Genomic DNA, 15077 nt, shown 5'->3' with positions numbered 1-15077 from the left:
TTATTTTCTTGATTTATGTATGTGACTTTATAGAAGGGAACCCACATGTGTACACAACTATTCTTAAAACAACTAGTGTTTATCCAGTAAACTTACTTTGCAGTCAATTCATCTTTGGTGTATTTTGATCCAATGCATCAGTACTTCATTAAACATTCAAATCGATAGAATCCATGTGCAATAAGAACAAAATAAACCATCAGACATAAGGAAAATACATGAACGCCAGGATTTAAGGTGGAAACCCAATGTGGGAGAAAACCACCCGTTGTTGTCATCTTTGCCTTCTTTTTAATATAGAGAAAATATTTTACAATCTTGTATTAACACCGACTCGTACCAATACGCAAGCACCCACCTGCAGAAGGCTACAAACTTCGCTCATTCTCCGGCTCCTACTAGAAGGGAGCTCCAACCCCCTAGACCATATACTAGTGTACACTCATACCAATACACAAGCACCAACCTGCATAAGGCTACAACCTTGCCTCATTCTCAAATTGCTACTGGAAGGGAGTTCCAACCCCCTGATATGATTTACCAGCTACCACTAGAAGGAAGCTCCAACTCACTCAACTCCAGGGACCATGTTTCATAAATTTTCATACTGGATCCATGTGTTACAACACATCATAACTTGTTGGCCACATTTCATTAAATTTTTAGACTCGACCCACTACCAACATTTAAGCTCAATATCAATCATCGAACTGAAACTTATCTATGTAACTCAATCTCTACCCAAAATGAAGCGACCAATCATTGAAACTCAATCAACTGAAACTCAACCAAAAATTCAACCAATTAGAACAGTCAGATCACTGTAACCAAAATATAAACGACATATTATGCATCATAGAAACTGTATTTTTTTACTACAAACTCTAATCAACCATCTGTTAAAATATGTATGCTACATTTCAGTAGCAAACCCACATGTGTACTCACGCTTCATGAATCATACCCACGTATAGATCTTAAACCTCTGAAAAATTAAAATTGAACAATTGCCATTCTGAAACAAACACTGAATCATACTCAAATCTACTGCATCATTCTGAGCCAATCAAAGAGCTTTCCCTCATCTCCAATCACAATCAACAAGTAACTTCAACATTCTTTAATCAATCAATCCATAATCAAAACATCATTGTTTAAGCACAGATCATCAAGAAGACTTCATTGACAGACAACAAAAACACATCAAGACTGATTAAATTGATCAGACATCCTTCTCATTGAAACACTACTTTCTATATGTGCTTTCTTCAAAGCATATTCACGTGTGTACACATTTTTCAGAAACCAAACCCACATGTATGCAACTTACCAGAAAAACACCCATGTTTGTACGCACCTTGCAAGCTATAAAACCCTTGTACATATCGAAAAATTTAGAGTCAAATCTTCATCGAAACCCAGAACTTCATACATACCCAAATCTCGACATACACACAAAAATAATGCATTAAGATGCCAAAAACACAAATCAAATCATCCCATAATCATGATTGTCATCTCATATATATTGGATCTAATCCGTCATAAAACTCCCAGGTGCATACTTAGTTTAGATCAAGCAAAGCATCAATAGCCCATAACATGCATATTTTCTTTACATCTATCTATTCATAATATTTCCATCACTTGCACACATTGCACGCATTTAACCAGTTTGATCTTAGTCACCATATATAGCTTAGTATTTTTCAATACCATAGGGAAAAATCATACTCCAGATGATGGTTTCCTTAGAAGGGATCAAAACATCCGTTACTGGGCTCAATAGCATAGGGAGATACCATGGTAAGGACCATTGGTATTTAGAATATCATGGTGTATAAGTTGTATGCGCTTGTGCTTCTTCATACTCATGTGTGTATGCGACTTTACTTAACAAAACCATGTATACCTCTGGAACTTTAAACTTTATCATATCTCTAACTATGAACTACTATGCCTTTGCCAAAACACATTGTCACATCTGTAAAACGCTCTGTCACATCTGTAAAACACTCTGTCACATCCTGTTTACATCTTCAACAAGTAGGTTGCCATCAAGAGACAACTCATCAAATAGGTTTCCATTCATCAGGTAGGCTACCATCATGGACAACATATAATTAAAAATGCCAACAATTGAGGTTCTCTACACAGATATGTTTGACGCATTTTCAGTGGTAGTTGGAGCCACAATATGTGCAAGTTCTATACTTGAGCTATTGGTATTAGATAGGGAAATAAATATTTAGAAAATAATGAAAAAAAATGTGTTTGTATAGGTTGGAATAGAATACTGGGATCATTGTGTTTACCCGACTCTCTAGCATGCCTCGTTATGGCATATGCATGAGGTATAACTACATTTTGCATAAAGGTGGAATGTGATCCTCACTTCTCTTGAGAGATTTGATATTTATTTCTTTCCATTTATCTAGTGGTTGATCATTTATTTGCAGTAGCTAAAAATTGAAGTTGCATCTAGTATATAATGTTCACTTGTCAAATTTTGTAGCAATGCCACCACCCCTTATATGGACCGTAGCAGTGAATCTTCTTCTTTTTCTATCTAATCTCTTTTCAAATTTTTTCCACTATTGCTAGAGAGAGGAATATTTTCTTCCCATTTCCAAGATTCAGATGCATTGTCTATTTTTGGCTCTAGAAAAAATTCATTGGTCATCATTTCTTGATAAAATCTGCAAGCCTCTTTAGGTTTTCCATTCAGAAGGAACCAGGGTTAGAATTTGGATTCCTCTTTACCCATCATACATTTTTTTTGAGCTTTTAGGTCTTTATGATTCTCGTTGGGTAACATTATGTTTAAAATGTTTCCCTTCAAGAGTGACATTCTTATAATAAAATAGCCCTTCACCAATACAGATTTTATTAAAAAATTACCCTTCAATAACATAGTTATGTTAAAATCTTGATTTGAAATTGCATCTAACACTCACAATAAAACTCGGGGAACCTGAAATCAAATGTCATTGACAGAACAAGTAACTTCATGAGTGGAAATTGATCTCTCACACATTTAAGGCCCCTACCAAATGGAGGAGATGAAAAATCTAAAAAGATATATTTCACAAATTGGTGAACATATATTTGTTTAATAATATAATAAATGACATTCATAAATTTATATTAAAATGATGCATTAAAAAAAAGGATATGTTTTAAAATTTAGTATGGAACAAGTTTGTGAACAAACACGCAAAATTGTGATACATAACATTTTAAATTTTCAATAAAAAAGATATATTTAAAAATTGAATGACAACATTCATATACTAATAAAAATGAATACACCTTAGAAATCATAATATCTCCTAAATTTAATATTAAGATATATTAATTTCTACAATATATTATATAAAATACAATATTAAAACAATTTTATTTAATATAATTATTAATTATTTTTATCCTTTTATAAAATATATTAAATAAAATAATTTGTATCCCCTTATAAAATATATTATATAAAATAAAAATTTAATAAAAATAATTTTAATTTGAATTACTTAGTAATCATTCAAAATTATCTTAAATCATCAATTCCCTCTTTCTATATATAATACTTTATCCATAAAATTTTAAATCAATATTCTTTCTATCAAAAATACCTTAACAATATATCTTATCCTCGTAAAAATTTGATAAAAATAATTTTAATTTAAATTACTTAGTAATCATTCAAAATTATATTAAATCATCAATCCCCTCTCTATATATAATACTTTATCCATAAAATTTTAAATCAATATTCTTTATATTAAAAATACCTTAACAATATCTTATCCTCTTTTATTCTATCATCGTCATGTGAAAAATTTTGTAAATAATTCTTTCTTACTAAACACTAAATTGTATTTTATTTTATTAATATTATACAAAATTTCAAATCCCATAAACTACCCATAATGTGTTGTTATACTTTTAATTGATCATGGACTGGACACAGAGACCGATATTGAATAGTTAACGAACTTCTTTGAAGGATAAAAGTAAAGGTAATATTACCTAGTATGGATGGCTGAGTAGCCCCGAAATGATAATTGACTCCTTAGTGTTAGGAAGGGAACTATGGATGGGTTAATAAGACAATGGGAGAAATACTAATGGACAACTTTCAACATAATTTACTTATGGCCTACAATGATTTGTACAATTTTCCATTCATACAATTTTTTATTATAAATTTTAATGGTGGTCTCCATTCATAATTATAGATTGTGCATTTTGTACCACATCCAATCCATATCTCTTTGCATTTCCACTAACATCTTAGCTTTTCTTAACCCAATGAAGTCAGCCACGTGAGATATAAACGTTTGTGAGCTTGCTTGACAGTGAAGTATTAATATCGAAGAATTATACTAAAAACTTAACCCATATAACGTGAATGAAACTTTATCTATGGATATGAGATGTTAAAACGAATATCAAACATCTACACTAATATTAATATGCCCTGAGCTAATATTCAGGAAATATGGTGTCTGTCCAATTCCCAAATATTTAGGGAATCAGCAATCGATTTAAGAATAGCCATACATATTAATGAAACCGATTTTGTCACTCTACCACCACCCAATATTAATATACATAATGACAACAAAACTGATTTTTCAAGGTTACCCCACCAAAATGACTGATGCCGAAAATTTATAGCCAAAATTTATTCATGAAATTTAGAATGAGTAATCTTCTGATATGATATTAAAAACTTAAGAAAAAAAAAACCTTATTCATCAATCCCAAATGATACCTTCGCTTAGTAAAGCAACACAAAGCAAGCCCGTGAGGGAAATCAATAACAAAATTCTCAAAAGAAAAGATTTTATAGTAAGAGGGATTCCAAACACCATAAAAGAGGCATATCAAATTATTTTTATATCATATTATTTTTATCAAACATGCACGAAAACTACACATCATGGAAGGAAAGGCCAAGCAAGCACAATTATCCCGCAACCAATTGCAACAAACATTAGTAAGGAGAAACTATTGTGGTAGTCGCCATAGAAACAAAATTTTCTTGAAGGAATAATTAGTAGAAAGTTGCAGTTATTTATGAGAAGGATTACCAGGAACAAAATCAACCTTTATGTAAGTTGGATTGCTGCTTACAAATGAAAATATTCTTCCACCTTTATGTAAGTTGGATTGCTGCTTACAAATGAAAATATTCTTCATATATACATAATTGGTAGAAGATTAAATAAGAAATTGAATGAGAACACAAAACACATGACGAAGAGGAGATATTTACCTTATGACAATCATATAAAGATTTGTTGGCAGAAGTTGTTTTTCCTCTTAGAGATCCTACTCATTAGAAGCCTATGGAAAAGTCTCTTCCATTGTTGTTTCTTATATTTATGTTCTCAACTCCCTCTTCATCCTCTTAATCAAAAGAGGATCCTCCACATGTGGCTCCTCCTAGAGCTCGTCCTCATTGGAAGCTTCTGGAACAAATTGTTCCTCTGTTGCTGCTTATTTTGTCTCTATGCTCGACTCCCTCTGCCTCTTCTTAACGACAATAGGATCCTCTCCATGTTTCCTTTCTTTCTCTTCTTCCTCCATTCCCATCATTTCTCTTCTTCCTCCATTCCCATCATTGAGGTTCTGTGGTGTTATCCTTCAATAGAAACTGAAAGTCCTTGTACTCCAATTGTTTGTATTCACTCATTTCTCCCTTCAATATGTTAATAGTGATTCATTCAAGTAACAAGCCTGTCACACATCCATAACAACCCACTCCAACACTCACCACGTGCCAAGATTTCCATCTTGCACTGTGAAGACATAGGTAAAAACAAATTACTACAAGAATAACAAATGCCAGTCAATTTGTTGAATTCTTGGGATATTCACTGTGAGGACTTGCATGGAAAGGGAAAAGAGGGATCAGGGTTTCACGTCGACACTATTTCATTTCTAATTTTAGAAAAAAATCGATTCCTTCTTCTCTATGCACATTGTAATCTCAACGCCAAATAAAATTGCAGAGTTTTCATGGGAATTGCTGGGGAGCGTGAAATATGCACAATTTCACCACTGTAAGATTGCGAAGTTGTGATGTGCATACCCGAAAAAAGGAAAAAAAGGGAAGAAATATATTTCTATGTACAAAAGATATGGCGATTGTCATGAGAGAGGAGGGAGGAGAAGTAGTATTAATGTCCTCTTACTCCTTGTAGTGTTATTTTATGTTTTGGATGTAAAGGCAGTTCCTATTTCTAACTCTATTGAAACATAAATGCAGTTTGACATGCAAGAGGAATAGCGGTTGCCTTGCATTTATATTTCCCTCAAAGTTGATTTTGGCATGTTAGCAGCAAGGCACCTGTTATTCCCCTTGCATGTCAGACTGCATTTATGTTTCAATAGGGTTGGAAATAGAAACTGCCGGACATAAATGAGTGTGGCATACCCTTCGGCGCAATTGTCTGTCTGGCTTGCAAGCATTCAAAATTTCATAGAAGCTTACATGGCACCAAGACTTCCTCACATTTAATTTTTCATTGATGGAAATCTTTCACCTAGAATAGTTTCCACATGTAATATGGTGACAGGCCTCAGCTCAAATGAAACACAACTGGATATAGATTATTAATAATCTTTTCGTAAAATAATAAACCGTCAAAAATATATTTTGTAAATTTCTAAACACATCAGGAAAGACGGTTATGCAAATTTTTTAAATGTCAAATACAGGTAAAAGGGCTTGTGACGGTCATTTTTCCAAGTCAAATTCCAACTCTGGAAAGAACCCATTTAACAAAAGTTAATGAAAACTAGAATCGACGCTGAAGAAATGCTTCTCCATATCATTCCAAAACTTAAACGCACTCTCATAATCGCGCCAACTACAACGCCTTCAGATTGACATAATGTAATTTTCCGTAGTAAGGGCACAACAAATTTTTTAATTTTATCAAAAAAAGTTATAGATTTTAATATCTAGCATAAATACCTCCATAATCATCTTGTCGAGATGATAGATTTTGATAGTTGGCACAAATCCCTCCATAATCATCTTGTTCAGATTCTTGTAAGCCTCTTTTGGGTTCGATGTCCCACATAGGAGATAAATAAGGCAGGTGTATGTAATGACATTTCGATGGAAACCCAATTCTTGAATGCCGTTAAGGAGGTTTAATGCTTATTTGATACATCCTTCTTTAGGAAAAAACATAAATTACAACATTATAGACCTTAATATTTGGAGCAAAAACTTCCTTCTTCATCTTATTATTGAGATTGATATCATCATAAAACTTTCCTACCTTGGAGAAACAGCAGATGACAGTGGTGTAATAAGATGCATCAGGGGTGATGCATAGGTTAGATATTTCTTCCCATAGCCTCTTAACCTAGACACGTCAACAAAAATGTCACACCAACCATAAAGGATAACATTGAATCACTTTGTTTCGAGTGTATAACACTACTTGTTAAAGTAAAACAGTCATGTTTCAGCAGAGAGCATGGAAAAGAAAAAGAAAATCGTATAACACTACTGTTTAAAGTAAAACAATCATGTTTCAGTGGAGAGCATGGAAAAGAAAAAGAAAATCGTCCTAGTATGAAGCAAGTTTGAAGTTATACATGGCATGGAATATCTTTATGATTTTCCAACCATCATCAAAAGGGTTGGAATTTTGATTTTTTTATTTATAAGATATTTTTTTTTTTATGTTTTGGGTCTTTATCCTTCCCGTAATGTTATATTTAAAATTTTTCTCTTTAAAAGCGATGTTTTAATAATAAATTAACCTTTCACTAATAAAGGATTTTTGAAAAAATTACCCTTAAATAACATAATTGTGTTAATAAATTTCACATATTTATTATAATTAAAAAAAACAAAATAACCATAACATAAAAAAGACTTATTAAATTTTAAACCTTAGTTTGAAATTGCATGGAACACTCAAAATAAAATTTGGAGAACCTAAAATCAAATGTCATTTACAGAATAGTTAATTTCATGAATGCAACTTGATCTCTCACACATTTAAGGCCACTAGGAAATGGAGGAGATGAAAAATCTGATAAGATCTATTGCACAAATTGGTGAACAAATATTTTCTCAAGATTATAATATATGATATTCTTAAATTTGTATTACAATAATGCATTAAAAAAAAATATGTTTTACAATTTAATATTGAACAACTTGGTGAAAAAATACTCAAAATTGTGATATATAACATTTTAAATTTAAATAAAAAGAAATATTTGAAAATTGAAAAAAACATTTTTATAGAAATAAAAATGAATACTTCTTAGATATCATAATGTATCATAACTTTAATATTAATATATATTAATTTCTATAATATATTATATAAAATTCAACATTAAAACAATTTTATTTAATATAATTATTAACTATTTTTATCTTTTTATAAAATATATTTTATAAAATTAAAATTTATTAAAAATAAATTTAAATTAAATTATTTAGTAATCATTGAAATTTATATTAAACCATCAATCTCCTCTCGCTCTATATAATACTTTATCGATAAAATTTTAAATCAATAACCTTTAGATTAAAAATACCTTAACAATATACCTTATTCTCTTTTATTCTATCAACCTCTATTGTACTACCTTCGAAGAATTTTGTAAGTAATTCTTCCTTAATAAACACTAAATTGCATTTTATTTTATTAACCCTATCCAAAATTTCAAATCCCACAAACTACCCATAATGTGTTTTCATACTTTTAGTTGATCATGGACTTGGACACAGAGATTGATATTGCACAACTAACTTCTTAGAGGGAGAAAAGTAAAGTTAATCTTACCTAGTATGGATGGCTTAATAACCGCGAAATGCTAATTGACAGTCAATTAGGGGGATCAATAAATCCCATGCTATCGGGCCATAAATGAACGGCGGGTGTATATGCCCACCATTCGATTTTGCTAAGGCCGAAATCGAACGGTGGGCATATACACCCGCCATTCATTTATGGCCCGATAGCCTGGGAAATATGGCTCGTCGTCAATTAGTGTTAGCCAAGGGAACTATGGATGTGTAAATATGGGAATGGTAGAAGCATTAATTGACAAATTTCAACGTAATTTACTCGTGGCCTATGATGGTTCGTACAATTTTATATTCATACAATTGTTTATTATAAATGTTAATGGTGGTCTTGATTCATAATGATGGATCATGCATTTTGTACCACATCCCATCCCTATCTCTTTTCATTTCCGCTAACATCTTAGCTTTTCTTAATCCAGTGAATTCAAACACGTGAGATATAAACGTTGCCAGGTTGCTTGAGAGTGAAATATTAATATCAGTAAATTATACTAAAATTTAACCCATATAACATCAATGAGACGTGCTCGGTTGATATTATAGGTTAGTATTAATATCAAACACCTACACTAATACTAATTTGCATAATGAAAACAAAAATGAGTTTTTGACACTACCACCTAACCAAAAGTACTCATGTTGACTATTTAGAGCCAAAGTTTATTTATGAAATTTAGAGTGAGTAGTCTTCTGATATGATATTAAAAACTACAAAACCCCTTATGCATCAATCCCAATTGATGCCTTCACTCAAAATAATAACACAAAGCTCAACGAAACAACACAAAGCAAGCCCTTGAGAGAAATCCAATCAAATTCGACAACATTTTTGGCATTCGATAGAAATATTCTTAGAGGAGGATATTTTATGCATCAATCTCAATTGACACCTTCACTAAAATAAATAACACAAAGCTCAACAAAAAACCACAAAGTAAGCCCTTCAGAGAAATCCAATCAAATTCGACAACATATTTGGTATTCAATAGAAGGATTCTTAGAAGAGGATATTTTATAATAGCACGAGAGATCCCAAACACTATTGTTGGTTTGTTGGGGCTTGACCCAGGTTCAGAAGTGATTTAGCCAAACAAATGCCGAAACTACCGACCCTTTCGGCAATAGTCCGCGGTGCGCGGACTGAGGTTTCACCCGAGGCAGTATGGAAGGGTGCTTGAACCAGGTTTCCGCACCCTAGGGATGTCTTGATGAAGTCTAGGAAGTTCGCGAACCGAACCCGAGTGACTATGCTGCTTTGCGCAACCCTCTGTCCTTTGTAGCTTTTGCGACTGTGTCCGCGCGGCTCTGTAAAGAGCGCAAAGAGGTGCTATCTCAATCCTTTATCCTTACTGTGCTATTATTATAGATCTTAACATAATTGTGTGTACCCAATATTCCCATTAATCATTCAACATTCATAGCAAGTGCGCGCAATCATAAAACTGTAAAGAGATGCATAAACATAACAGAAGCATAAACACACAATATTTCAAAATCAACTTATCTTTTATTAATCCTTTGTTCAAATACAATCCCAACTCCACCCTGTGCACTCAGCTGTAGGGGTCCATGCACTCAGCTGCAGAGCCTCTTCCCACCACTACAACCCAAGATTCAGACTTACAGACTCATAGCTAGTTCATCATCCAAAAGAACATAAGACTTCTCCCCCTCCTTTACACTTAGAACCTTGCTCTATTTATACAATCCCATGGTCCGCGAACCATGGATAGGCCGACACACACTACATTAAATTATATTATTTTAGGGTAGACAACCCTAGCCTCTCGTGCTCCGCGTCCACATTTCGTGGGGTCTTTTCATTACACTTGACGAAAATCCGAGCTTCCAACCCCAAAAACCCACTATGGGGGGATCCGCTGCCCAATAGGCCCCCAACACAATCATCGTGACTCATCCTGAGTCACTCTGCTGGTGCGGTGATCTTTGCGTGAAGTCCATGTAGTAGGTCTCACACAACTTGGGTGTCTACAACACACTATTCTGCCCTCTATTGTACTTGTTTCACATGTATTTTTGAACTTTCATGTGCCAGGTCACATTCCTGTCCAACCATGCACAGTTCCTGCATCTGTTCTAGCTTCCCTTTAATGGTAGTTGTGATTGTGAATGCTTCATCGATCCATGGCTAGATGCACACTTTAAATAGGGCTTCATTTTGGCGCACATCGTCTAATTGGTCCTTCAATGCCCTTTCCTACTGTAGACTAGCGAGTTGTTGAGTAAGGACAATCGTTTACACAGTGCCCTAGACACTGTTGTACTCCTGCTGCAACTCGTGCACCTCTGTAGGTTCGGGTCTTCCTACAGATGTGTAAGTATGGTGAGTGCTTGCTCCAACATCCCAGAGCACCCTTGTGTCACCTGGTCAATTCATTCCAACCCAATCCGGGTAGCGCAGGCGCGCTGCTCTCTGACTTCTTGGGGTGTGGAGGGTTTTGCCTTTAATCACAGCTCGGCGATTTGCAAGTTCAGCTCCAACTAAACCTTTGTCGTTTCCTCCTGGGCCTCGCAGACTTCGGCCACCAATCTATGGACCCGCTTTGTTGTTGGCAGTTCTGCTAGCACGACCAACTCTAGAATGCTCTTGCATGCGCCCTCTACGACCTGCTCCAATTCTCTATCCTGTTCAACCAACGCAACCCTCTGGATACTGAGCCGGTCCATGTTAATTTTCTGCTCATTCAGGACCTAGATCGCTCGGCCTTCTCAGGCATGGAGTTCGGTGATGACCCCATCTTATAGCTGGTATAGTACTTCATGCGACATGGTGGCCAAGTTCAAGCCGACCCCTTTCATGCTGCTCATTGTAGCCCAGTCCTCCTCGTTTTCTACTGCTAGCGCACCTTCGGGAAATATGAAGGTGTTACTCATACGGTCGCACAACGTCTATTCAGCCTCAGTAGTTCTTGCTGCGACATACTAAGCCATTGTACCTGTTTCGGGGTGTCGTACCTGTAAATATTGTAGTTGCACACTGAGCACCTCCAACACAGTGTTCTGCTCCATCCGTAATCCCTAGAGAGCTTCCTTCGCAACTTCATGAATCTTTTTGGTGATATCCTATAGATCACCTTCTGTGAGCGTGAGCAGGTGTTCAGACATCTTTGTGACTTTCCCTTTATTTCTGGGGATGATTTTCTCTGGGTTGTGCGGCCGCTTGAGTTGTGTTGATGTTGTATTGGGTCTGCGTGGTCCTCTTCCCTGTCCACTTCCCTGGTTTGCTGCTCCGAGGACATCTCCCGGCCTTCCTCGGCCTCTCTGGTGGGCGCGATTTTGTCTTCAGCAATCTGTGTTGCTACTGCTGCATCGGCCACCTTCTGTCGTGTGGCTGCTTCTTGTTCCTGTCACGTCCTCTCAGCCAGTTGCGCGAGGCACAGCTTGGTATCCTTCTTTTGTTGCCACGCGTCAATCTTCTCCATTTCCACTAAGTCCAGGGTGCGCCACTCAGGAGGCCATAACTCCATCACTACGAAGATCGCATCGTCCATTGCAATGACTGAAAGCTTCACCCATTTTCGTATTGGATCCTTGTACGCTTGGATATATAGGTTATGCATATCCGCCTTGAATTCTGCCACGCTTTGTAAGTTGTTATGAACTGTAGGGGACAAGCGCAACCTACGATTGATCCATGTTCGGATGCTTGACTCCACGAACACCGAGAACACCTTTATCTCGCGAAATCCTATTCGCATCTCTTGTAGCCCAGAGCGAGGTGTACCTCGTGGCTTCGAGCAGGTCACCCTTAGTAGTGGGAAACTGGCTATCTGCCATAGATCCCCTGCAACCAACATAATGGATAAGAGCAACCATGCATAGTGGAAGGTCTTACCCTGCTCCTTGGCCTCCCTGCAGTTCGTCAAGAATTCATCACATAGGAACTGCACCCAGTGGAACTCGACCCCCTCTGCACATTGCTCTGCCAACACAATCATAGACGCTGGTACTTCATCAATGCAACATTTCCTCATTAGCTTGTCGGCCAACAGCTTGGTGGCTATGTGCACCCCTTGGTCTTTAATACTTGATATTACATAACCACGCTTTCTCTTTTCTATCTTATATTTGGCCTTCATAGCTTCTGCGAGGGCCAAGTCGCTGCTTTTTCCTGCTATGGCTGTGGGGTCGTTTCCTTTGACTGGCAGTTGAGAAATTCAGTGAATCAGATCGGCCATGATGGGAATCGGCTCCTCCAGCCAGAGATACCCATCATGCACCAGGCGCAACGCTTCCTGATGACAAAAATGGTGATGGGCATGTGGTGGTAGTGGGGTATCCATCGCAGATGGAGTAACCCAGCCTTCTCCACACCGCGCAACCATTTTTGCTTTATTAACTTCTCCACGACCAACTATGGGAACTTCTCGCTGTCTATGAGATCCCAATATTCAAACTTCATATTCGGTACTTGTCCCAACGATGAACCTTCAAACTTTATATCATCGGGGAGGAGCAGGGTCTAGAGGGCACTCTTCGTGGCCTCCAGGTCCTTCGGTATTTTGGCTTTTCTCTTCCACGGGGGCATGTAAGGAGGTAATTTCATAGCAGCATGCTTTTGAGAGAATTCCTTTAATTCATCATCTTGCACCTCAATTTGGGCAATCAGGGTCTGCAAGTCTTCCTCCACCTCCCTTGTTTCTAGGGTGACGACTTTTCCCTTCTCTGCCATTGACAATTTTCCAAACCATGGGTTTCTTGGGGATACATAGACTGGCCCCATCGGTTCTGTAGCTTTTTGTGGTTGTGGCATGCGTGGTGATTTTGGAACTTCAGCCACAGTTGCTGCCTCTTCAAGCTCCTCATGGGCCATACTGGGCTCCGCGGTTACTTTGACAAATCGCACTCTCGTTCTAGCAGCTGTCATTATGTCTACACTTGAGGATGGTAAGAGTACGCGGCGCTCAATGCTTTGTGATGCTCAATTCTCAGACAACCAAGTGTCGCCTTGGAGTTGGCCCTGGGGTTTTTATAGTGTCCTTTGAATTTGAATTCAACCCTTCCCTCCACTTCTACATCATTAATGCCTTCTTGGCGGTAGATCGTCCCAAATCTCGTTTTTAATTCTTCTTTTAATGGCCCACTGCCTGCTCCTTTTTGCCTTAAATTGGACCTCTTATCATAAACAATGATACCAATGGTCACCTCCCAGCCTACCGGTGCAACAAAGTAGCACCCTATGCGCAGTCGCGACCCTTGTGACATATTGATCCTGCGCGCAACCTCCTTGTCGCGCAGCTCCCATACAGACTCGTTTAGAGTCCCACGCTCTCTTTCAACTGCTTGGAGCACTGATACTATGCTTCCTATAGATAGTCAAGTGGTCGCACCACCGGTGCGAGGCTTCAAGTTACCTTCCAACCCAATCCGCGGGCCCTCCTTAATTATCTTGCATTCTTCCTTAGATGGTGCGCTCCCCTGTTTACTTTGTCTAGTAAGGTGCGGTCGTAGCCATGGTAGCACGGTCATAACTTCCTCTATTGTAGTAGTATGGCTGACTATTCCTTATTCCATCATGCTTAGTTTCTTGGTGTAGTATGCTTGCGTGACTTCGGTTTCCAGTTTCTTGATTTCTTCATCCAATATCATACTTTTCTTTCTCAGCAGTAACCAATCGTTGTCGAGTTCATGAAGTTTCAAGTTCCCTCACCGAATGGCTTCTTGTAACTACATAATTCCTTTACTTGGGTCTTCGCATACTGTCCCAACTATGGGAGCTGTTTTAGGGGGATTCTTCTCTGCTCTTATGGTTTCGTCTCTTCTTGTCAGTGTTGGGATCACTTCAGCGCTCCAGTTTTTGCTTATGGCCCTATAAGCCCATCAAACCATTGGTACGCGCAGGTCCCAGTTAGTTTTTTTCACCTGGTAAACTCTGTTCATGATTTTGCATAGATTTTGAATGCTCCGACGTCGAATAGTTATGGTGCGTGTTGCTTTTCCTGTTTCCGTGTCTGGTTCTGATTTTCGATCCTTAGTCTGGGATGTGCTTGCACAACACACATCTGCACCCATCGACATAGCTGGGCGCACAAGCTGCTTCGTCCTCGCTTCCTGGCTCTCATTCGATGTTGGGGACTTCCAAACCATAAGCGCATCTATCTTCTATGTTTGCATCAGTTTCCAATGGTCTTCTGATGTGTACTCCACCATTGTGCGGGTGTTGCACGCAACGACCATTCCATCGCACCATACCACTGTTCTT

General features: G+C 37.2%; 1 pseudogene; it reads right to left on the bottom strand.

The window, feature by feature from the left end:
• Positions 1 to 2495: 2495 nt before the first annotated feature.
• Positions 2496 to 11542, bottom strand: LOC149237359 (pentatricopeptide repeat-containing protein At5g15010, mitochondrial-like; annotated as a pseudogene).
• Positions 11543 to 15077: the final 3535 nt, after the last annotated feature.

This window comes from Pinus tabuliformis, chromosome 8 (assembly GCF_031772625.1).
Source record: "Pinus tabuliformis cultivar Carrire ecotype Pingquan chromosome 8, CPIR1, whole genome shotgun sequence".
Taxonomy (NCBI): domain Eukaryota; kingdom Viridiplantae; phylum Streptophyta; class Pinopsida; order Pinales; family Pinaceae; genus Pinus; species Pinus tabuliformis.
This window is presented reverse-complemented; position numbering and strand designations above follow the sequence as displayed.